General features: G+C 28.5%; 2 long non-coding RNA genes across 2 annotated transcripts; both read right to left on the bottom strand.

Annotated features, from left to right (window-relative positions):
* Positions 1-14,894: 14,894 nt before the first annotated feature.
* Positions 14,895-15,854, bottom strand: LOC147806090 (uncharacterized). Its single transcript, XR_015428543.1, has 2 exons — positions 15,804-15,854; positions 14,895-15,248 (listed from the first exon to the last, which is right to left on the bottom strand). It is a non-coding gene; the product is annotated as an uncharacterized LOC147806090 (long non-coding RNA).
* Positions 15,855-23,104: 7,250 nt separating this feature from the next.
* LOC147806091 (uncharacterized) lies at positions 23,105-25,768 on the bottom strand. Its single transcript, XR_015428544.1, has 2 exons — positions 25,687-25,768; positions 23,105-23,477 (listed from the first exon to the last, which is right to left on the bottom strand). It is a non-coding gene; the product is annotated as an uncharacterized LOC147806091 (long non-coding RNA).
* Between the last annotated feature and the right edge of the window lie 318 nt (positions 25,769-26,086).

Genomic DNA, 26,086 nt, shown 5'->3' on the forward strand with positions numbered 1-26,086 from the left:
CATGATGATGGTGAGGTTTCGGTTCTGGATTGCACATTGCATCAGATATGAGTAAGAAAATGCAAATAGTGGAAATCAAGAGCAACGCAGTTTTCTGTAAGAAAAGGACATCAATTATAATTGGTTCCCTTATTAAGATCTTATAGATACTTTTTCCTTAAAAATCAAAAGATCTGTCTATAAATAGATTTTATACAGTAGAAACCATTCATATGTATGAAACTATTGAAAAAAATCATTGCAATAATTTAAGACAATAACAATTCTATTTTTTTCCCAATGCCGAATTTCAATAATTAAAAATATATAATTATATTCGAAGTTGTACATATCTAAAAACGCCGTCTTATACACAATCTTATCATCTTTGAACATTGTTTCTAATATTAATGATAATATCATTAACAATTTTTAAAAAAAAATTTTTTTGATGAAAAAGAAAATTGATCTTGAAAAATTCCAAAAAATAAAAATAGATTTTTTATCCTTTAAAAATTGTATGGTTAGTTTAAACTCCTTTATAAAATTGATTTTAGTAGAAGAAAGTAAAGCTACACAAATAATAGTTTATTTTTCATAGATTGCTTTACCACGAGTTTCTAACAAGATAATTTATTTTTTTTAAATGCTTATAATTTTGTTAACCTTGATAGATTTTTTACAAATTGTTTTACAAATTACTCATTAAATTTGTTTTAAATCAATGTAATGGAGCTGATACATATTGTTACGTAATTGCTAAATAAACATAAAGTACGGCAAAATATATTCATCCATTGGCTGTTAGTAAGGATCCAGTCAGATATTGAATGGTATAAACTTATAAAGAATGCAGTTTATTGTCAAGGGTATATCAAAATACTACAATTGTTGTACAAGTTCCTTGTCTTCTGGATTGGTTCAAAATTACAAGGCTACGGAATTGAACGTAAGTAGTCGTAAACCCATGAAATTGGGTAGGCTGTTCAACGACGGTTATAAAATAAAATAAAATTGTTCTACGAGAGAATCGTGGCGACTCACATTATAGCACGTTTTCCTTCCAATGAGGTAAACCCGGTTCGAAACCCAGCGATGGCTGGTCGATACGGACTACGCACCCGGCCAGTGCTGCCGTAAAATATCATCAGGGGAAAAAGAATAAAGGGTTACAATCACCTCGCCGTCAGGCTAACCGAGGAGGTTTCCGTGATTTTCATCCCCATGTAACGAAAATGCGGGTTAGTTCCATCAAAAAGTTCTTCACGATATCAAAATTTCTCCCAATACTTGACAGAGGAGTTCCCTTGTCTTCCGGATTGGGTTCAAAATTACAAAGCTGCAAAGTTGAACATTGGAAGTCGTAAACTAAAAATTGGGTCTGCTGTTTAACGACGGTTATAAAATAAAATAAAATTTTGTATAGAAAAGGTGGAGTGATGATATATTATTGCAAGCAAAAATTGTAGCTTCGAAATAATAAATAATTTATTCATTGCCACTTAACCAGCTAATTGCAAAATAAAAATTGCAATTTTAAAAATACTTTTTTTTATGAAATCATGCTTTATTCAAATTTATTAAGCAACATGTCGTATTAACAAAGAAGTTTTTCAGTGTTTTATAGTTTATTTTAAATTTCGTATTATTTTTATTTCAAGAATTATTTTAATTTTAATTTTGCAAAACATATATTAGCTAATAATAGTGTTAAATTCCAAAACACCGCATTCACCTTCATTTTATGACTTTGAATAAATTCAATATAGGACGTAAAAAAGAATATTATAAGTGAAACATTATTAAGCATTATTACAGATGGTCAAGGTAGGAGGTTTTAAATTTTTAAGTTTGAGAAAATTATCAGTATTGTTTCCTTCTATGAAATGCTACCAACTTCTTTTAAAGATAAATCGATGTATGAACTTGATTAAAAATTAGGCAAAGATATTAAAGGTTTTTTTAATTAAGTATTTATTGTACTCAAATATTTGTACAAATCAATTCAATACAAATTTATATACAATACAAAAAGCAAATATATTTTGAAAAACGGAATTAACAAAACTTAGAGTTTTAGTGAGCTTCAGAGAAATTACTTTTAATTATATTAGTATTTTAAAATTGCTTACCATGTTTGAACTTTTAAGGTTTTGTTTCCGTCCAGAAAATGAAGAAGTGATATGATGTTCTCACAGTTTGCAAACCATTTTATATAGAATCAAAGTTCTGAAAGTCTCCACATTGGTACATCAAGTGCTAAGAGGTTTGCGCTTCAATAAGCAATGAAGTTTAGACAATCAGAATCGAAGGTCCTTTTTTATAACAAATTTTTAATTTGATAACTATTTTATTTCACAAGTCTTAGAATAGAGTTAAATTTTAACACTCGTTACTATGTGAGTTAAAAATGTAACTGATAAAGATGTCTCTCAAATTGCTTTGAATATCAGAATTTTTTTAAGAAGCGTAAATAAGTTGCCTTTCTTAAAATAAGATTTTTTTTATGCAGTAAATAAAATATTCAAAACAATTTCCTTTATGCGTCAAGCTAATTACAGGGTACACATGGTCTTTAAAAAATATTAAAGTTGAAAACTTAATTTTCGAACGAAAGTTAATTAATTAATCAATTAACTTTGGAAATATTTGATTTCGTTATAAGATTTATTTATTTGGAAATGTTAAGCACAGTAGTGAATGCAAATTTATGAATATTTATTTTTTGTTCTTAACTATTCGCCAAATTAAAAAAAAATTAAGGACCGTACTAAATTTAATGCGAAACAAATTTTCAAAAAAAATTTTTTTTCATTTGTAAATTATTTTGATTCAAATGTACTTAAACAGTAATATACATGTTATATTCCGTAGATCTGATACGCTTAAGTAAGCATCATATACAAGCTTACTGTTGCATGCCTGTTTCCTTACATAAATAATAATCTAATACTGTTGAATTTTTCTGTTTATTTTAATGACTGCATTGATCCATTTTGATTAAATAATTAATAACAAATATTTCTTATAGTAAATATGTTTCACGTTTACTTTCTTCTTCAATACTCGAAACACACTTCAATACTCGAAAGTTTTTTGATTATTATTGATAAACTAAAGAAATATTTAAATTTAAAAAAAAAACGCAAATATATTTGGTTTAAGAACATGTTATGGTCAGCTGCATGTATGCCTTATGATTTTTGCCAATTCTGTCAACTGTTATTCATGGGAAAATGTGATTTATAAACAACCTTCTACTGTTAGTATATTTCTCAGAACTTGTGTTTCTAAATTTACATTCTTCCATTAATTTTTTGAATAAGTTAAAATCTAGCAAAATGAATGAATGAATAAATAAATAAATAACTGAGTGGTTGTCTGATAGACAGAATAAGTGAAAGGAATAAAAAGAATAAATACATGGAATAAATAAATTAAAAATATTAATGAATTAATTAATAATATTAAGAGGAATAAATAACAAAAAGACGTCCTGATTCCTTGACTTATCTATTGTAATCATAATTAGAAGATTGCTAATATTTCCCTCATGCTTTGAGGGAGGAGGAAGACATGTATCTAAATTGTTCAATTAAATATATTTTTTAATTGTCGGTTGTATTTATATTGACATATGTTAAGAATGTACATATTCATATTCGTATATTCATACGAATGTACACATTCACATGGCTCGAAAAAACTCAAAAATTTTACCCGTTCCCGAGGACGGCTTGTCCAACAATGTACGCGTCCTCCTTTGAAACTAACCTGTAGCTTTTAAATAAATAAAAATATAATTTTCTCTTATTTATTACAAACATTTATATAAATTGCACAATGAATTAGTAGTTACTAGGATTACATTATACAGTAAAAAAAGAAATACTAGGTTACTAATAGTAACCTAGTATTTCTTTTATGAAATAATTTATTTCTTTTATGAAATAATTTAAATTACAAAGAAGGCCAAGTTATCTGGAAAATCAATTTATCCGATGGTACTGCTTTTGTCAAATGAATCAAATATGACGTTTGCCAGTTACACAATGCCAATGATTTACAGAGGTTTCTGAACAGAAATCTGAACGGGGTTTTCCATTTAGGTAGATTTTCATAATTGCGTTTAACACTTCTTGTTTATCAATTCCACCATGCGCAATATGTTGCTGTATTGTGGGTCATTTTGATGCATTAGGTCATTATAAATAGCTTGGTCTCGGAGGGCTGAAGTTTTCTGGTGTTTAACGATGTTATGTATCTTAAATTTTAATGACACCCATTCTTGAGAAAAAATTTTTTATCTACTCCTTCAAAAAAGATTGCAAGATAACAAGAATTGAAAATGTATCTCTAACATTAACGGGAAAATGGCCGTCCGCGCGGACGTCGGGTTCGAGAAATTTGTTGTCCGCTGGGAATTTTTGACCGCTGAAGACGGGTGGTTTTTCGAGCCCTGCATATTCATACGCAAATTCAAGAGATACACTTATAGTTTCGGATCAACTGCGTATAATTTTTTAAAAAGCACTTTTTAATCAAAGAGTTTCAATTTTCTATGGAACAAAAGCTTAATAAATTTCAGTATTTAATATAAATATTTGTAAATTGTATGTTTTTAATATGCTGTACATGGAAAAAACAATTCTAGTAAAATTACTATACTCTAGGATAGTGACATTTAAGTTGAAAAAAAATTAAATAAAAAATAAAAAAACAGACAAGCATATTTTTTGTAATAGAATCAAAAATATACGGTATTTAAACTATTTTATATTTTTTCCTCTCATATGGTAACGGTGTACCGGAAATTCTGCTTTTCAGAATTATAGTTCTTATTACTTCATATTAAATAAAAAGAACAAAAGTAAATTTAAGCGAATAATTGGTTTCATTGCCATGCTCTAAGGTATCATGATATAATTACCAAAATTTTGCCAAATTCTATAACATATTATAAAACTATACTTTATTCTTAATTATACCGAAATCACTACTAAAATTCTTCGATAAAAATTAAGGAGATTTTTGGTGTTCTCATAGAGCCAGAAACAAGGTAAATTTTACCGTATTCTGGTAGATTTGAACATACTTTTTTACTCAGTGTAGGAGATATGAATGTTAATAATTACAGCTTTCATTCCATTCAGCAACAACAATGAAAAAATTGATAGCAATAATTGTGACAGCATTTTTCTGTCATGAAAGAAAATTCAGTCATCAAAGAAAACTTAGCATGAAAATGAACGCAAAACGTATTATGTTTATGCATACTCTCGTACATATTTGTCATTTTTTTCGATTCAATATGATTTTTTAATCTTTGCATCTAATCTGTATATTCTTGTGTTTTGATTTTTTTTACACTCCCATAACAATTAATTGACGGCTTTGTTATGATAGCTTCTATATTCAATAAATCAGGTAACGGTCTCAAAGCTATGTTTTTTGAAAATTAAAATCATTAATAATAAGTATGTGACCGTAGATCCTTGTTTTTTCTCGACTTAAAGCTAATTTTCCAGCTTGTTTAGGCAAGGCAAGTTAATAACCTTTAAATTTCTGTGAAATTTCAGTTTTTTGCTAGTTTATTGCCATTTTTAAGGGCACGCCAAATGTGAAACTGCATATACTATGATTTTTTTGATAACACTCATCAGTATATATTCACAGAAATATATTCATTTCCAGTTGGTACAAAGTCAATTTCGACTTTCAAAGTTTAACAAAATAGCAGAGTTTTGAAAATTTTCAAATGACCTTTGAACTTTGTAACAAGTGTCCACTGAAAGCATTTATGTCTGAATAGTTTGTGTGAAAATAGCAGGACATAAAACAATTGTCAATACTGTGATTGCCTGGTTTAACAAAAATGATTTCTTCATGTAAATGTATGTGTTTTTCTGAAAATTTCTGATGATCTGCAGTTTCAACACCTATAACTTGAAGAAAATTATTTTATTTTTCGCAACAATAAAAAATACACGTCTAATAGTTTTAAGTATAGAGCCTATCCTAAAAATTTCAACAAAATCAAAAATGTCAAGTATCTAACATGCTTGACTATCAAAAATTTCGCTCTTAAGAGAGAAAGAAAAAGTCAAAAATGTAAAAAAAAAGTAAATGCTTTCTATGCTTTTTTTTTCATTTCCAACTTCTTCGTATTTTTTCAGTTTAAAACCGATATAAAACAGAAAAAGTGATAATTCCATGAAATTTGAAATATGTGCATTTGAAGTATTTTGCTTTATTTTGTTTTCCGGAATTTGGAAATAATTTTTTCAACTTTGACACATAATTGTTTAAAAGCAATGAAAAAAGATTTTATTTCAAAATTCTTATTTTCTAATGATGAAGATCAATTTTAGTCAGGATTATTTAAATTTATGTATGTAAACCTTAAAGCACAATAAATTTTCAATATTAAAATTTAAGAAACCATTTTTTTTAAACTTTAAACATTTAAAAGAATTATTATATCAAATATTATCTAAAAATGCTGAATTCGCCTATTTATTGAATGATACAACAGCTCAAAAGATGAAAAATAATGTGCGTACTTTTTAAAGTAAGCTTCTTTTTCTCAAAAAAATTATTCCAGTCTCCTTTAAAATAATTGCTTCATGATTCTTTCTTTGAATAACGAATTCAGGACAAGCACATAAACACAATAGATAGGGAATCAATGATTTAATTCCATCAAAAATTCGCAATTCTGATTATTTTAACGACTTTTAAATGCTAAAAGTCTGATATCGAATGCAGAATTTTTGAATTATATAGTAATGGACTATTAAATATATCGATTGAACGTAAGTGGGACTAAGATAAGTCAGAATTATGTTCATAATAGAAGATTTTAAATTGTGACTAAACTAGTGTTGTTAGATTGGCACTATACCAAGAGACAAACGTTTCCTGGCAAACTTTTCATTATTGTCAGAAGCTATTTATCTGATGAAATAATTAATATATTTATTGATATTTTTTTAAGTTTTTTCTCCATAATCTATATTTATTTTCCAAATAATATTAAATACACTGAGAATTATATTTTTCTGTGTTTTTGTCATTAATCGGCAAGAACAGAATCATTACGTCTGAAAGAAATTTTCATATACAGTGAAACTTCTCCTAAAGGCCACCTCTACTTAAGGGCCACCTCTATTAAGGGCCAATATTTTGAGGAATTCCTCCCATTAGAGGGCCACATTTTCCTGACTACCTCCAATAAAGGCCATTTATTTTTAAAAAAAATTTCTCAAAAATTATATCGTTTTAAGTTTTAAAAAAATACAATACATATTTTTTTAAAACTTATTTGTTCAATTTTTTCAGGAGATCAGTCTGATTCAGATAATGAGAATGAGTCCCCCGTGCCATATTTATCAAACCAAGAAACGCTAATAGAAGTAAATAAACTGATATCCCAATCCAAGGCATTAATAAATGATGCGAATTTAACTAATTTGTTCTATAGAGTTAAGGAATCATTAGAAACTAAAATTGTTTGCGAAAAAGTTGTAAAAAGTAAACAAACTTCAATTGAAATTTTTTTTAAACATGTATAAAAACTTAAAATGTTAATAAACAGTTTTTTTCTACATAAATTTTGATTTCTTCATTTTATTTTTTGGTCACCCCCATTTAAGGGCCACCCCTCATAAGGGCCAATTTTCAATGGAACGACAGGTGGCCCTTACCGAGAGGTTTCACTGTAATTTCATTGAATTTTGAGTTTTGTTCTTTCCGATGGCATAAGATTAGTTTTCCCATCATTGAGATTTTGGCCGTTTTGGCATGAAGGTATTGACGCAGTATTTATAGTCTCTAAGTTAATTTCTATTTGTTTTGTTCAAATGCAAAATCTACTAATTTATTATCTCACTTTAACTGATTTCCACACCACTTCATTCTACCTTGTTTATTTGTTCCTTTGAAAATGGAATTTCTTTAAAACTTTGGATTTCCTTTCATTACGTTACCAAACTTATATTTTCTCAGTTATTATACTGTTTTAACTATTATGCATTTGTAAAGGGTCTACTCTTATGATTTATATAATTTAATTCACTAAACAAATATTTCTGTAATTTAAAACACAATTAAGCTTATCTTCATTTTTACATTAAATCGGTATAGAACTTCATCAGAAATTGTCACCAGGGTTATATTTTTCGTTATTATAATTCCAAACATTTGTAGAAATATATAAACAATTGAGAATAAAAAAAAAATCGGTGTTTGGATGTTAGAAATTTGCATATTGCAATCTATAATCTATTATAATCTATTGATGATAATTCAGAAAACCAAAATGTTCTAATAGAAAATTTTATTGATGCTTGAGATTTTACAGCAGTTTCAATTATTTTATGACAGAAGACTTACAATTAAATTTGAGGTAATGGTAAGGTAGTCGGTTTAAGGAGGGTGAATAATGCTTTATTTTAATGATGATGGCCATGATGGTGATGATGACCCTCATGATGGTGATGTCCGTGGTGGTGATGATGTCCGTGATGGTGATCATGGTGATGATCATGATGGTGGTCATGATGATGCCCGTGGTGATGATGATGTCCATGATGGTGCCCATGATGGTGTCCATGATGATGGTGGGGTTTTGGTTCTGGGTTACACATTGCATCAGAAATGAGTAAGAAAATGCAAATGGTGGAAATCAAGACCAATACGGATTTCTGGAATATGTAAAAGCACTTAATTGATATTGGTTGAAATTAAATGGTATTGGTATTATCGACGCGTTTCTCTAGTTATTCGATAAATACCATCCATGATAATATTTTATTCAGTAAAAAGGATAAATATGAACCATTACTTAAGAAAAATAATTTATTACATTAATTAAAACAATTAAAATTTCTTCATCTGTTTGTATTTTACGAAATTTTATGTTCAAAAGGAAAATAACTAATATCACAAGCTTTAAATATCTAGAGACCCTGACCAATTCAGTAAAACTTCATTACTATTTTGAACATTAATATAAATACAAGGTCCGGCTATTAATTTCCAGGACTGACGTAACTGTAGGAGAAACAAAAGCCGGAAGATGGCGCTAATGATTGCATATTGAAGAGTGTTTTCTTGCGCATGTTCAGTGCAATCGGCACCATTCTGAAGTGAGTTATTCTAGTGGAAAGGCGCATTAAAACGGAGCTCTTAAATTTCTGTTGTCGAAGTGAAATGGAGCAAAGAATTAACATTAAATTTTGCTTCAAATTGTGCAAGACAGCTGCAGAAACCTACGAATTGTTAAAACAAGCTTACGGCAAGGAAGCATTATCTCGCTCAAGAACTTTTGAATGGTTTAAACGCTTTCGAACGCGAAAGCGTGGAGAATGATCCGCACACAGTTCGGCCGCAGTTCGCACGCAAGCCAGAAACAATTGAAAAAGTTCGCGTCCACACATTGCGTTTGCTGTGAGGCGATTCTCTGCCCAGCATGGTGTCGTTGAGTCGCAGCATCCACCATACCCGCCAGACCTAGCACACACTTTTTCCTGTTTCTTAAGCAGAAAAATTCACTGAAGGGAATAAGATTTCAGGATGTCGAAGCCTTCACGAAAACTGTAACGTCACTAATAAAGAGCATTCCAAAGGAGGACTTTAAAACTGCTTTCCGTAATTTGTACAGCCGAGCACAGACGTGCATTACGGCTGATGGGGATTACTTCGAATAATATTAAATGGCTATGTGTTTAACTTTTTTTTCTTCTGAGTTATTCCATGAGTCCTGGAAATTAATAGCCAGACCTTGTATTATTAACAATGTTGTCCCATTTAAAAATAACTTAGTTTTTTTAAACTCTGAAAATAGCGGAACTATACATCAAAATTTTTCTTTAGAGGGGGGGGGGTAGTTCGGACCGAGAGAAAGAGTGAAATTTTTTACAGTGCATGCCGTCCCATTTTTTATTACATTAAATGTTTCAATGTTATAGTTTTATTTGTCTATTTATGACATTTTTATTTGTTTATTTACTAAGAACATGTATTTTCATGCACATAAGAATCAATTTACGTACTAATGTCAAAAGCTTTTCTTTTATTAAAGAACCACACCTTAAGTAACGTATTAACACTAATTCTTTCAAACAATTTTTATTTTATTAAATTTATGTAATTTTTTGTACGATAGCTTAAGTTTTGAACTCAAAAAATACATTTAGTTTACCTCTACACCAAAAATGGTAACAAGCATACACCAACATTGCTTGCATTGTACCTTGCTTTAAAAATTTCACTATTATAAAATTATCATTTTCATTTTATTCTATTTAGTATTGTCTTGAAAATAAGGCATATATAAAAGTTTCGACTGTTAAATGTTATTAGTAACTTCATTTTACAAACAACAACAATTTTTACTAATTTATAGCAATAGTTTAAAAAAAAACAGAAATAATGCAAATCATTTATTAACGATAAAAATATCTTGGGTGCTCAGTTAAAAGGAATTAATTTGCCAAAAAATAAATATACGTAAAGTGAACATAAGTATTTTGATTTAGCAGAACGCTGTCATTTCATTTGCATTTCAAAACCAAAATATATTTAAAACTACAAATAAACCTAATTAAATCCAAATTTATTTTTGAATTTCAAAAGTATTATTTTCAAATACTAATTGTAAGAAAAGTTTGCTTACCATGTTTAAAGTTTAACTCTTTCTACTCCTTCTAATACAAGAATATGAGAGAGATTTGATATTCCTACGATCTCTGCACCGTCTTATATACAATCAAAGTTTTTAAAGTAATGACATTGGTACATCAAGTGCTAAGAGCTTTGCGCTTCAATAAGCAATGAAACTTAGACAATCAACATTGAAGGTCCTTTTTTTATAATAAATCTTTAATTTGCTAACTATTTTGTTTCACAACCTGTCATATGAAGTTTTATTTCGAGACTTGATATTTAATAGAATAAAAACAATATCCCTCAAAAATGTTTCTCAAAATATTTTAAACAACTATTGCTTTGAAACACATTGACGTAGAATTTTTATTAAACGTATCTTTAATACCTTTCTCTTAATTTTGTATTAATTTAAGTAAAAAATATTCTAAGTGAAAAATATTATATTTAGAATTTTAATAAATTATGGTTATTAAATACAGCGTGAAACACCCGTGTCTTTTTCTGCGTTAAAACCTTCCAAACACGACTCATTCATTTTTCCATCAAGAATTTTTTTTTTCATTTCTAAACAATAATTTTTCAAATTTGCAGTTAATTAGAGCTAAGAGAAATAGTTGTTTATTATTGAAACTTCTTGAATTTAATAAATTAATTATTGATAAATCTTTAAATATGAATGAAAATTTTTCTTTTTATTTTTTTCAAACTAGATTTTTCTCGAATTATATATTTATGTATCAATTTTATTAAGATAATCTAACAGATTTCCTTAAGCAACTATTAGACTATTTCCTGTGATTAAAAAATACCAAAATATATTTTTGCTTGTAATTAAAACGTCGGAAAAAATATATAAAAGAGACACGGGTGTCCCACCTGCATCAAAAAGATCAGAATGGTCAAAATAATTAAATTTTCATCGATCTTTTTCAACATCTACCTTTCAAATTTTCATCTAAATCATATATGTTACGTAGAACTTCTATTCAGAGCATTTTAAAAACTTGAAAATAACTTGCTTTCAAAATAAGTAGTTTATAGGAATTTAAATATATTTAAGTTTAATGTTTCGCTTTGGTGTTTTTTTGAAGCTTAAACATTTTCTACAACAAAGTAAATTTAATTGCATCTCAAGATATAATAATTTTTTTGAATGTAATATTTTAATATTTAAATATAAATCATCCTATTTTTACTATTTAAATATAAATCACCCTAAGAGAGAGCGGATGATGTATTTCATTTAATAAAGGAAAAGGGTAAAATTCGTGAATAAAAATTTTTTAAATATAAGTACAATACTTTAAATTTCTTATTCTCGCAATTCATTTTTAAACTATGTACTTTTTCCAAAACTGAGCTCAGTTTTTAGCAAACTACGTAAATATGCAATTATATAGATTAAAAATAATTTAAAATATAAGTACAATACTCTAATTGTTTTATTCACATAATTCCTTTTTCAACTGTGTAATTTTTCCAATGTTGAGCTTCGTTTTTAGCAAACTGCGAAAATATGCAATTATATAGATTACGAATATACATTACGGCATTATAATACGTGTAATATTAAATTCGATCTACAGCAATTGCATGGTGTTGAAAAAGTAAATTTTAAATGAATTAGTATTTTTTTTAATTTCCTTATTTCAGTAATTTATTATATAATTATTCAAAAATATTTTTTCTATGTCCCTAAATTTTGTTAATACCGTATAAAAATAGTTGAAAACAACTTTTTAGTCAGGTAATTTTAGAGTTTAAAGGTAGAATATACTATGGGACATTTAAAAATATGTCATGTTTGTACAAAAGTCAAAATTTTTAAGCTTTTTACAATCCGAACATGAATTTGTCAAATAAAAATTATATTCGCTTGAATTGAAAGTCTCCTTAAATCATTTTTTTTTTGCTTTATATAATATCTAACGTTTGCATAATTAATTGCAGAAATTGATATTTTTCTGCCATCGAGCAATGAACTCTTTGCACCCCAAGTCCCAATTTGCCAACTAAAAATTATATTCGCTAGTATTGCTAGTCTCATAAAATCATTCCTTTTGCTTTTTGACAATATTTAATGTTTGAGAAATTAATTGAGGAAAACTAAAGTTGATTTTGTGGTGTACTTATTTTTGATCCTATCTCATAGTAAAAACTATTAAATTTGTTGGAATTTACTATAAGTTTTTCAAGAGTTAATAAGTTCAAACAACATAAACCTGTTTCAGCTTTGAGCCATACAAGAGCATTTTTAATTAGTAATTCTATCAGCTTCTACTTTTTTTTTCAATTATGCATCTGATTTTTTAGGAATACGTCGCAAATAATTTTGCTTTATTTTGTCAATATTTTTTGCGGACAATTTCAATCAATTTCAATGTGCACCAATTCATTTCTTCAATAAAGTATTATTTTTCATGCACGAAACTTTTTTGTGTGTCTTAAAGAAGGTTATTTAAATACATTTCATTGAAATTTATAACACATTTTATAAAATTTATATGCTTAGCTTAAAATGGATTTACAATAACAAGTATTTAAATTGTCGGTTATCATTCGTTTGTCATAATTATATTTTTATTGTTTTCTAATTTTACATTTTTTGCTTTCTCATTGCAACTCAATTTTATACTAAATCGTAACAGTTAAAACCTGGTTCAATATTTATTTTGAATATGGTCCTTAAGGTCTTTATTAATAAATTTATCAACTCTGCATATTCCTAATAATGACCATGAACTTAATACTGACCCAATAAATACACAATCTATGAATTCGGATCAAAAGCAACAAAACACAGGAGCGTTTAATTGACTCAACAAAAGAAGACATAATCTACTTTTTGCAGTTTGATAATTATGACAGCGCCATCTAGCAGAGAGAGATAGAAAAACTTATTCCTCAGTAGTTTCACTAAAAATAACCAATAGAATCTTTGTTCTTAGAGCATAAACTGTCAAATACATTAAAAATAGTAAAATAAAAATTACATATCAAAGGAAAATAAAATATGCCATTTAAATATTTAAAATAAAGTTAATTATAAATAATAATGTTTAATAGTCTATAACAAGCCTAGGCTTGTTATAAACTAAGGTAAAACTTCTTTAGAAGCACAGGTAAAACTTGCAATTTTTAAGCTTTTTTTTAAAAAAAAATTACAATTTTAATTTTTTGATTTTTAAATTAGTGCATAAAATTGCTTGAAAAAACTTCTTTGCTTGCTTATGAACACTAGTTTGCCAAACACTGTCATTAGTTTTCTTGCTTTAAGCTACTATTTATTACTTTATATTTTTATTGCTTTAAATTTTAGTTCATTTATGTTAATTATTATTTTTTTCTCAGTCAATATCTTATAGCACAATATGAATCCAATATCGAAGACACTAAATATTAAAACTTTTTACTCTTAAAATTTGTACTGTTAGAAATTTAACGAGCATGCTGAACCATAATACGTTTAAAATTTGCATTAATTTTAATATGGTGCAAACTTGAACTATATCACTACATCGCTTAAAGTCTTCTTACACGGTATTAAGGTTCAGGTTAAACTGAGAGCTAGTTCAAATTAAAACTTCATTAGGATTGCAATATATTATAGGGCAATTTTAAGAAGATTTTTCTGAGAATATATATAATTTAGTTCATTACCAAATGTAATTATAATTTGAAACACAACCAATAAGCTTATCTTAATATTTTATGCAATCGGCATATGTTATCATCAGAAATTCCATCATGAGATATTATTAATTAAATCTAAAATATTAGTAAAACTTTTATTAAGATCAAGTCAGATTAAACTATGCTGTTTCGAAATTAAACTCATAAATTTGCCTTTTAAAATCTCTTGATTCAAATCAAAAGAGCGAAACTTTCATATTGTAATTTTAATTTTTCTTATAATTTCATTACAGATTGAAAAAACATACAATAATTTTATGATAAAAATTTAATTTCAGTTGAGATACTGGTAAACGAACAATAATTTTAATGATGGTGTTCAGGATAGTGATGATGGCCCTCATGACGATTAACCAACCCATGGTGGTGATGATACCCATGAAGTGATCATGATGGTGGCCAAAATAATTATGACAGGGCCATTCAGCAGATAGATATTGAAAAGACTTATATTTAAAGTATTGGCAGTTACAAGGTTCAAGTTTCACTAAGAATGAAGCAACAATAAACCTCTAGATTTAATTTAAAAATCAAAACATTTGCATTGTAAACTTTATTTTCGCTTATGATTTCATATCAGATTGAAATAACATACAATAATTTTATGACAAGATTCTTAAATTCAGTTTGAGATCTCTAGAGGAAAAACAATTTTAATGATGGTGTCCATGGTGGTGGTGATGGCCCTCATGATGATGATGCCCATGGTGGTGATGATGCCCGTGATGGTGATCATGGTGATGATCATGATGATGGTCATGATGATGCCCATGGTGATGATGATGTCCATGATGGTGCCCATGATGGTGTCCATGATGATGGTGGGGTTTTGGTTCTGGGTTACACATTGCATCAGAAATGAGTAAGAAAATGCAAATGGTGGAAATCAAGACCAACACGGATTTCTGTAATATGTAAAAGTCATTAGTTTACATTGGTTACAGATGTTTCTCATGGCACTCTTTCCTTCACAGTTCAATAAATGCATCTATGTTTAAATTCTATATCATATAAACCACTATATTTTATAGCCACATATTTCCAAAAATATGAGTATGCAAATTCATCTAGGAAATTTTTTGATTTTGGAGAACTTTTGCTGTTGTTTCGTTCATGACCTCAAGCATCATTTTCCAGACTAAAATGTTTTAATAATAGGGAGTATAGTTATTTTTTTTTCATTTCATTTATATACTTTATTTTATATTATTTTATAATTTTTTTGATGAGTTGAACCTTCAAAATTATATTTTAATAATCCAATAAAATTAATCTAATAATCCGGCAAAAGCAACCAATGAAAAAAAAAATACTACAAATTATATCGGAATATGCCTTACAGTTTTCTGAATGAATAGGTAGTGTTAATCAATGCTCATTCATTGATTATTTACAATTTCGCTTCACGCCACATTAAAAAAAGATAATCAAGTAGTTAATTATAATGTAAATATGCTTACCATGTTTGTAGCTCTAGTCGTTGTTCCTAACGTAATATCAGAAAATGTAGTGATTTTATGTTCCGATAGAGTGTGTATCAACATATATATACACAGTCAAAGTTTTGAAAGTCATGGAATCGGTGCATCAAGTGCTAAGACCTTTGCGCTTCAATAGGCAATGAAGTTTAGACAATGACTTATTGAAGGTCCTTTTTTATGATAAATATTTCGTTGGGAAACTGTTCCGTTTATAAACTTTTTTTGTAAATAGTGTAAATTGAAAGGTTTGCTGATGATTAAGTAAGAAAAAACTTGCTTAAAAATAGTATCACATAAAGATGTCTCTCAAAACATTTTGAGCAATAATAATTTGTAAAAATATATTATTAGTCATATTTGTGAAGCAAACTGGTTGCTAAGTATTTTGAAACGATAATTATTTGATTGAAGGTGGTAATGATATTTTCAGTATACAATTGGATTCTCGAGATTGGAGTATAACGGGTAAAATGATATTTTTTTAATAAGAAAATTTGCTCTGCAAATAAATTCCTGCTCTTGATATATTTTCTAAAATTAGTTTAAATTTACAAAATATTTTTAAAAATTGTTTTCGTCAAGTTTGTTATTTAATGTGTCTAAGATTTATTAAAATAATAAAAGAATGACTAAATAAAGACAATATGACATTCAACCGGTTTTGACTGGTTGAAAGACTGGCAAAATACGTGTATTACACTCATACATGAGTCACATTTATAAGCTGCAAAATATTCCGTATCAAATTACGGTATAAAATACCGCACTTTGGAATCCGTAAAATGCATTTTGCCGTGAAATCTATTTGTACATTAAATATTACACCATACTTTTTGCAGTAATATATAATTAGTGAGATTAAGTGACTTTTGTGGTAACTATTGCTTTTAAAATTACGGTATATCAGAATTTTTGTTCCATAACATGCTCTGGTAAAAAATGATTTTTCGGTAAAAAGTACCGGCACCCTGAGTGCCGGAACTTTTCACCGTAATTTAATCCAGAATACCTTACAATGTAGTTTCGGGTCAACTTTCTACAAATTTTTGTAATATTGGTGTCTATTAAGTTTGGTGTAAACTTTTTTTAAAAATTAATTTCATAATTTAAGATGAAGTGTCTGCCATTCAACTTATTTTTTCTTGCATTATATATGATTTCAATATACAGTGAACAAAAAAAAAACGGACCACCCTGAATAACTTTTGATCTAATGATCGGATCTTCATGTTCTGGGACTCAATCTCAATAGTTCGAGGGTGTGACTTCAAATTTCCTAATTAATTAGTGCAGGTGATATTTTAAGTTGCGAAATCAGAAGCAAAAACGTACTTTTTCTGTATAAACATACCTTGTTTTCGATGAATTTGGATTTCAGTTCCCCAAAGTATGTAGGGTAAGCCGCAATCTCGGAAATATGGTCCTAGGTCTTATATTATAATTAACTATAGTTAGTTCAAGACAGTGGTCTAAAATGTAGACCCTTTAATGCTAATTTTACATTTTGCGTATTTCTTCATATCTGAAAAACTTTTTAAAAGAAATAAAAACTTATGCACACAATTATAAAATTAGGTTATCCAAAGATAATTCCATGCAAACAATAGCTTTTAGTCAATATTTATAATTTTTTTTAATATTTTATTTAATACTAGTCGGAAAAATTTTGAATTTTAAGGTATGCAATTTCTGTACATCATTTTGAAAAATACAGTTTTAAAGGAGAAACTAGAAAATTTAAGTGAAATCAGTTGAATATGTGACTTCTTTATCCTACTCTAATTTGGTACCACCATTACATTGGGGGTCAGAAATCTGAATCTGTTGGAAAAAGTCATGCTTATTCAGAGAAAGTACGTTTTTGTGTGCTTATTGCGAAATTTAAAATATCGTCTGAACTAATTAATTAATATATTTGAAGTCACCCCCAAGAACTAATGAGTTATAGAAAGTGAAGATCCAACCATTAGATAAGAAGTTATTCAATGTGGTCCATTTTTTATTTTGTGCTCTGTACATATATTATAAACAGTAACAGTACTTTAATAGCATTATAAATATACTGGATGAGTTATGACTGTAGCCCTTTATATTTTTCTTCTTTCAGACAGATCAATAATAAATAATTATGCCACCACTGTTTTTATTTATTAAAGAAGTATCAGCTTAAAAAGATTTATAAAACAACATAATATATTTATTATGCTTGTAATTATTAAGATTTTTTTAAAGAGTTAATACGTTTTTTTCCAAGCTCTGCAGCCATTAACTTTAAAAAAATAAACAACACAAAGCTGTTTAGGTTTTTTTCGCTTACAAAAGCAACTCTAATCAATAATTCGAGCAGCTTTCTCTTTCTATTTTTTTAGCGATATATCTTTTAATTCCAAAGATTTACTCGCAAATATTTTCTGCCGTTTTTTAGCAGTTTTTTTAGGAGTAACAGTGCTTTTGTCAGTCATTCATAAAAAAGTAAAAAAAGATCCTTTTTTACTTCCTCTATCTATTATTCCTTTATTTGGGCACTAAATATAAAAAGTTCGCTAAGCAGTATTTTAAGAATTGAAAATATTTTCGTTGAAAAAGTAGGAGAAAAATGTCTTTACTTTATTAACTTTGACAGAAAAGTTGCGAATAAAATTCTTTTGGTTATATACAGAGTGTTTCATACTAATCATTCTTAATAAGTACACTGAGAAAACAAGTATGATCAAAACTACCAGAATATGGTAAAATTTACAATGTTTCTAGCTCTATGGGAACACCAAAAAGATTGGAATTTTTTACCGAAGCACTTTGGTAGCGCAAACATCATTGGAAAAATTAAGGATGAAATATAGCTTTATAATATGTGATAAAATTTGATAAATGTGCTAAAATTTGGTAATTTTATCATGATATCTTAGAGTAAGGTATAAAAACCATTTATTCAGTTAAAATTACTTTTCACTTTTGCATTTCTTATTATATGCATGGTAATACGAACTATAATTTAGAAAACCAGAATGTATACCGTTACCATATGAAAGGAAAAAGAACAAATGAATTATTTAAATACCGTATACTTTGGTTTTAATCATCACAGTTATGTTTCTTTTATTTTTTCACCAGAAATGTCACTGCCATGCAGAACGGTAATTTTACCAGAATTTCTTTCTCCGTGTAGTTTCAGTCTACGTGTAAGAAACGAAGTCAAACAAATTGGCATTACAGCAGACAAAATTTAATATTAATGCAAGGAGCAAACAAAACGGCTTTCAGTAGCTGTCGAAATATCAGTAAAGTAAGGGAGGTGAGCTTAAGAACACGAAAAAACAGTTTGCTTTAATGATGAAACTTCAAGATGTTTTCAATAATCACTTTTGAATTTTTTTCTTTTCCTTTCTATGTTTGTTGTTGTTGTTGTCTTGACCAGTAGTGCAAAGAAAATTAAATTTGTCCAAAAGTATCTAAAACAGGTTTGGCCACATCAATAATCTCCATGGAATAGAGGAGTTGCTGCGGGGGATCCAGGTGGATCCTGACGAGCTTCGCCAGTATGGCTGGGCAGTCAAAGACATGGTGGGGAGAGAGTTCTGTGTCGAGGAGGACAACTTCTGTCAGTGAGGACAACTTCTGTAGCTTCGATGACCATCTGAAGATATTTTCATTCCCTTGAAGTGTTTAGCGGTTATTTCGTTTAGGAGCAGGATGATATCTTGGCAGAGTTGGGAGTCTCCTCTTAAAAAGGCCTGGAGGGCAGAGCGAGAGTTCGAGAATAACAAAAATCCAGTAGAGTTTTGGATTGCCTTGGTGTAATAGAGGTTCAAAGCCTTCTTTATAGCTACCAGCTCGCAGGTGTAGTTTGAAGCAATTTTACCAACAGAAATTTTGTGTGATTCAGATTTGTTATTAGCATAGGTCAGAAATATGCCAGCTCCACCTCGGTCAAGACTAGAGTCTGAAGAGCCATCGGTAAAAGCGATGACCATATTTTGAGTCGAATTTAAGAGCTCACGGATGGTGTGCAGACCTTTCTCCTTAATCACTGCAGGTGGTTCTTTTTCATGCAGGGCTGTAGAAGGTTTAAATTTATTGCTACCTTAGGTGAGTGATTGATGGGGAAAAGGGGTTCTTGAACATAAGTAAGATCCTTGTGCTGTAAGTTGATTTCCATTCTAGTTATTTTGTCAAACTGAAGGGTAGAAGACCATTTTAGTCTGGTTTTACTATTCCATTCCTTAAAAGTTTTATTTGAGATATGGAAATCTGTTACGCTTCTAATTTTATTTGTGAATTTTATGCTGGCCAGTTTTCCTCTTCTTTCTAGTGGAGTTAGGCCGCACTAAGATTTAGCTTTACAATTATTTGCGGATGAAATGATGATTTTTGATGCTTTGTACTGTACAGGGTCGATTTTACCTTTTGAAAAAGATGAAGCCGGTGCCCAAATGGGAGCAGCATATTCAAGAATTGGTCTAACGAGCGAGGTATAAGCATTAAGAAGAGTTGCTGGTCTTGAGCCCCAAGATGCACCGCACAGCCTTTTTAAGATGCTAAGTCGTCTTTCTATGTTTAAACAGGTTTAATAATATTTTTTTATTCAGTTATGGCTGAAATAATGCTCAGCAGAGTAATGTACTTGCCTCGAAGTTTTAAACAAAGGATCCAATTTGTAAAGAAAAATATAAAACATCAACTTATTTTAAAAAATTTCCACTGGTGAACGTTAAAAAATGCGAGTTTTAAAATTTAAATTAAAGTTTCAAAGCGAATACTTTTCAGTTGGCCTTATACTGAAATATGTAATTCGTGCATGTTTTTATCCCACTTACTGCAGATTGGCTGCTGAAATTTACGCTAGATTCTCGAAATTCTTGTAATCACTAAATTCTTGTATTTTGTTCTATTTAAAAAGTATAGTAATGACTAATATCCACTTATTCTGATCGTGTAGCTCATCCATCACATAAAATTTTTTTAAATGTTTTGTTTCACTAATTTACCAAGACGTACAGAAGTGTAGCAGTAAAACTGAAATTGTTTTACTGTTTTAGTTTTCAATGTATGCCACTTACTGCAGATTGGCTGTTAAAATTTACGCTTAGTTCTCAAAATTCTCGTAATCACTAATTTCTTGTATTTTGTTCTATGTAAAAACTTTATTAATGCCTAATATTCACTTATTTTTATTGAATAGCTCATCCACCACATTAAAGTTTTAAAATGTTTTATTTCAATAAGATACCAAGATGTATAGAAATGTAGCAATAAAGCTGAAATTGTTTTAATATTTTAGTTTTCAATTTATGCCATCTTAACTCCTCCTAAAAACTCCTAAATTTTAACAATTTTATTTTTTTAAGTTTTAAGTTGCTTCTAGGCAAATTTTAGGGCTTTCAAAATATTAAACAAAATATTTGAACGTTGCATTTCAAATATAATTGCAATTTTTCATTGAAGTTATACTTTTAACCCAAATCTAGAAGATAAAAATTCGGCATTTTTATAGAAAACTTTTTTGTTATTTTTAAAGGAGTGGGTCGAATTTTTGAGCAAAGTTTGAAAATATAATTCTATTAAAAGCAATATAGATGAAAAATAGATACTCAACGTGACGAAAATAAGAGGAAGGCAAATACAAATAATGATATAAATTTTCACGTATTTTTTTCAGTCATCAAAAACGGTTAATTTTTTCTCCTAAAAATTCTAAAGACCTCTTACAAAATTTTGTAAATGAACTATTTTATTAAAAAAACTTATTTTTAATAATTTTTCAAGTTTTTTTAAAAATCGTTATTAGGTTTCTGTATTGCACTGATAAATTTATTTATTTATAAATGACAAATTCCTAGAAGTCTGAAAATGAAAAATAGATTCTCCGCCCAATACCTCTAAATTTTATCGCGCGCTGAAAACTGCAAGCTAAATTTTCATAAATTTGATAAGCGAATCTATTTTTACAAAACAATTTCATAAAAATTCAAAAGTTATTAACAAGTTATAATCATCAGTAGAGTTTATATGAGACTTATGAAATTGTCTGCGGTTTTACCATCGGATTTACATTGAAATGACGGTTTGTACATTATTTTTAAAATTCTTTGTTTTGTAAAACTTAAACGTTACTCGGGGACAGGGGTAGCCTGGTTGGTAGGACTTAAGGCTCGTGTTCAAGAGAACGGAAGTTTGAATCCGGTCAGCTGAAGATTGCTCGTGTATTAAATGGTGACTGGTGCACGTTAAATCTATGGGGGCTATAAAGTATTCCAAGTTCCCATAACAAGTTAATACCTCTGGGGAAACTAAATTGGATATTGATCGTTCTCTGCTTCAAGTAAAAATTACGATCTGTGCATGAATGAATGGAGTATGATTGGGTCCTACCTGTAAAACGGACTGGGACATGTGTGTTGTTGAAGTAGTATTCTAGGTCATAGATAGCGCAACTGATAAAAATAGAAACACATCCTCTGCCTTAAACACTCGCTTGATTTCAAGCAGGTTTGCTGGTATTGGCAAGTGGCATAAGTTACAACAACAACTAATGTTGCACGTCTACAACAAATATTGATAATTAAATACCAAGCCTAGTAGTTTGCTTTCTATCGTATGAATTCTAAATTATTCGATTAAAGTGTTTCATTTATATTATAAAACAAGTTTTTAAGCATTTCTAAATGGAAATAAAAACTACTAATAATACTTAAAATAAAGCAATTAATTGTTTGACGAAGCAACAGCGTTTTCGAAACTATATTTATTTAGAATATTTTGAAAGCTTGTACTCAATTATGAGACAGTTATTTTTAGTAAATGCATAATTAAAGGAATTAATTCTCGAAAATTTTATTTCATGATTTTATTTGATAACATTGAATGACACATTATGTTTATTTATAAGAAAATATCCCCTCGGGATATTCTAAAATCAATTTATATTTCGTAATTTACTATTTTTACAACTTTTATCAAGTTGCTTTATAAAAATTCAAACTTAGAAATCTTCAGATTGAGAAATGTAATAAGAACTTAAATTATAAAAACTTATTTTACGAAATTTGACATAAGGTAGCAAAAAAACGACTTATAAGTTTCAAAAATAATATAAAAACCATCAATAATCTTTTTGCAAAAATGCTTCAGATTTGGAAAGGATTTGGACACCTACATTTGTAAATTGAAAACATTTAAAAAAGAGTTTTGATGCTCTGAAAAATTACGTGCTTTTTGCCCTATTGTGTAAGTAGTATGGTCATAATTAAAGAAAGCTATGAAGTCTTAACAACTACTTTTATTGTACTATTTATTGTACTACTTTCACATCAGCTCATGACACTAACAATAGTATGATATATGTAAGAGGAAAATAGCTTTTCTGTATTAGTTTTGTGATACAATTTGAACATAAATTCTTTAATGATGATGACCATGGTGGTGATGGTGACCATGATGATGGTGGTGTCCATGGTGATGATGATGTCCATGGTGGTGATCATGGTGATGGTCATGATGGTGATCGTGGTGATGGTCATGGTGGTGATGATGTCCATGATGGTGATGATGCCCGTGATGGTGATGCTCATGATGATGATGGGGTAATGGATTGGCTAGAGCATCAGTTACCAACAAAGCAACGCAAACGGCAGAAAAAAATACTACGGAAGTTTTCTATAAGGAAATATTGAACTCAATGAATGATGAAAGCAATGCATAGTTGAAAATTATTTTTCAAGATTCAAATGAATCAGATTTTCTTGGAAGAAAACAAAAGAAACTACTCTGAAACCAGTTAATTCAGCTATAAGCTTATAGGATAATAATGAATAAGATAATAATGAATAAGATAATATGATAATAATGATAATACTTATAAGTTAATATAGTATTTTATTTCAAGATAGACTTAATTTTTGTCTGGAATTCTTTTTATGTGTTTCTTACTAGTTAAGAAATTTCTATATGATTCGTAACACATACATCGCAGATCGTTAAAAATTTAAATTTTGAAACGGGCAATGGTAACAACTGCTCAAGATGTGAAAATAACATGTAATCAAGATGTAATCCCTCACTACAAGATATATTCGCAAACAATTTAAAAAATTACAAATACCACTAAACTCATTTTATTTTACAATTTTTTATTTTTATTTTGTAAAGTTATTTGTAGAAGTGAAAAAAAACTCAGAGAAGAAAACTTTAATGAAGTTACCATATTTTTTTAACTAGTATATTTATTCAACTTTACTTATATCTGTACTGAACTGTTTGAAATTTTGGAGCATTTTGAATCATAGATATGATTCAAATTTTTGAAACCTATAAGATGGTGAAGGTTGGACCATATTATCGTACCTGATCTGAAACATGATACCGTGCTGCCATTGGTTCAACTTATGGTTCATTGAGATTGTTCATTTTAACACTGAAGTTAAGGTTGCTTCGATTTTTGATCTATATTTATGGTTGTAGGTAAAGTAGTATGGTTAAACTTTGAACTGATTTTTCTAAAAGTGTAGCTATATACAATTTTAATTGTAGAACCATACGCTTCTTATAATTTAGTTAAGAAATATTAAATAAAGTAAAAGAATGTTCTTAAAGGAATCAACACTGTTAAATATTCATGCAAAAAAAAATAATTTTAGCTCAAATTATAAATAATTTTGAGTATCGTTTTTCTAATTATGTAAAAGAGAGTTTATCCAAATTTATCATAAATGTTTTAAAATAGCTCCAAAACAAATAGAGTCAAATTTGAAAACTCCCCCCCCCCCCCTAAATACGCTCATAATTAAGTAAAGTGACATGCTTAAAATTGAAGTAGCTATGAAAATTCATCTTCACTTGTATATAAAAACGTAGACATAGTAAAAAGTGTTAATTACCGATTCGAAGACATTACTTATTCTTGAAATAATTTTGGTAAATAAACATAATTCTTAATAAGACCAATATTTTGGTACTAAATGAAATGATTGGTATTTTAATAATTCATTTGATAATTTTTCTGTTCAAATGGTAACGGTTTCCATTTTCTGATTTTTGAAATTGTAGTTCTTATTATCACACATTTTGTAAAACTGAAAGTAAATTTAACCGATTAAATGGTTCTTAGGCCATGGTCTAAGGTATCATGATAAAACTAAAATTTTACCGTATTTATCAAATTTAATCGTCCAATATAAAACCATATTTCTTTGTTAATTTTACCTCAGAACCACTACCAAAACGTTCCAGTAAAAACTAACGAGCTGTTTGAGTTTCTCATAGAGCCATAAGCACGTTTAATTTTACCATATTTAGGTAGTTTTGGCGAATTTTTTTTTTAGTGCAAATGCAGTAAACTTATTATCAGTAATTATATTTCTAGCAGTAATTATATTTTCTTTCTGAATATTTGATCGTTATAAACTAATAAACTGTGGACTTTTTTTTTAACGATGATGATTTTTTGAAGATGATGTGACATGATGTATCAATTTTTAGCATAAGCGGAAGCTTGGAAGTTGAACAAAATTAGAATGACAAGGGTGAAAAAATTATTGAAAAAACAAAAATGACATTTTAAAGTTTTAAGTTTTATGCCAGATAAAAAAACATTTAGCAAAATGGTTATTTATAACTCAATATAAAATCACAAATTCCACGTATTCTGGTATTACAAAGAGGGATTTTAATTTTAAAGGCTTCAAACTAATGGAAACTTGCTATTAAAATCTTAAAAAGGAAAAAAAGTAAACGTGCATTAAAAAAACAATGAAAATAAATTAAGATTGAGATTAAAAAGGCGTAAATAATTGAAGTTATGCTGCATAGAGTACAGGATTTGATTTTTACGGCTGCGATTTTTAATATGGAGGATAAAAAAACTTACCATTTTTGTTACTCAAAATTTCGCCGTTCCCGCAAAAGAAAAATATATTTTGATGTCTTCAAGCTAATTGTTTGAAGCACACTTTGTTGGATGCTTCATGAAAATCCCAAATGGTTTATATATGATTCGATTTCTCTAGACAGTTTCATTGTTTTGGCAGTTTGTACAAAGCTTTTTTCGCTCCAATGAAGATAGAATAATACCGTGAACTACCCAAGGCCATTTTTTACCATCGGTCAATCTACAATGCTAAAAATTACTCAATTTTTCTATTCTTACACTTTTAACTTAAGGGGTTCAAACGTTTTCCATTGTTATAATTCGAAAAAAAAACTTTTTTTCTAACTTCCGTTTAATTTATTTGTAAAATGTATTCGATTTTGTAATTTGAGAATAATAA

This window comes from Parasteatoda tepidariorum, chromosome 8, assembly GCF_982258835.1.
Source record: "Parasteatoda tepidariorum strain Cologne lab strain chromosome 8, Ptep-v5.0, whole genome shotgun sequence".
Taxonomy (NCBI): Eukaryota; Metazoa; Arthropoda; class Arachnida; order Araneae; family Theridiidae; genus Parasteatoda; species Parasteatoda tepidariorum.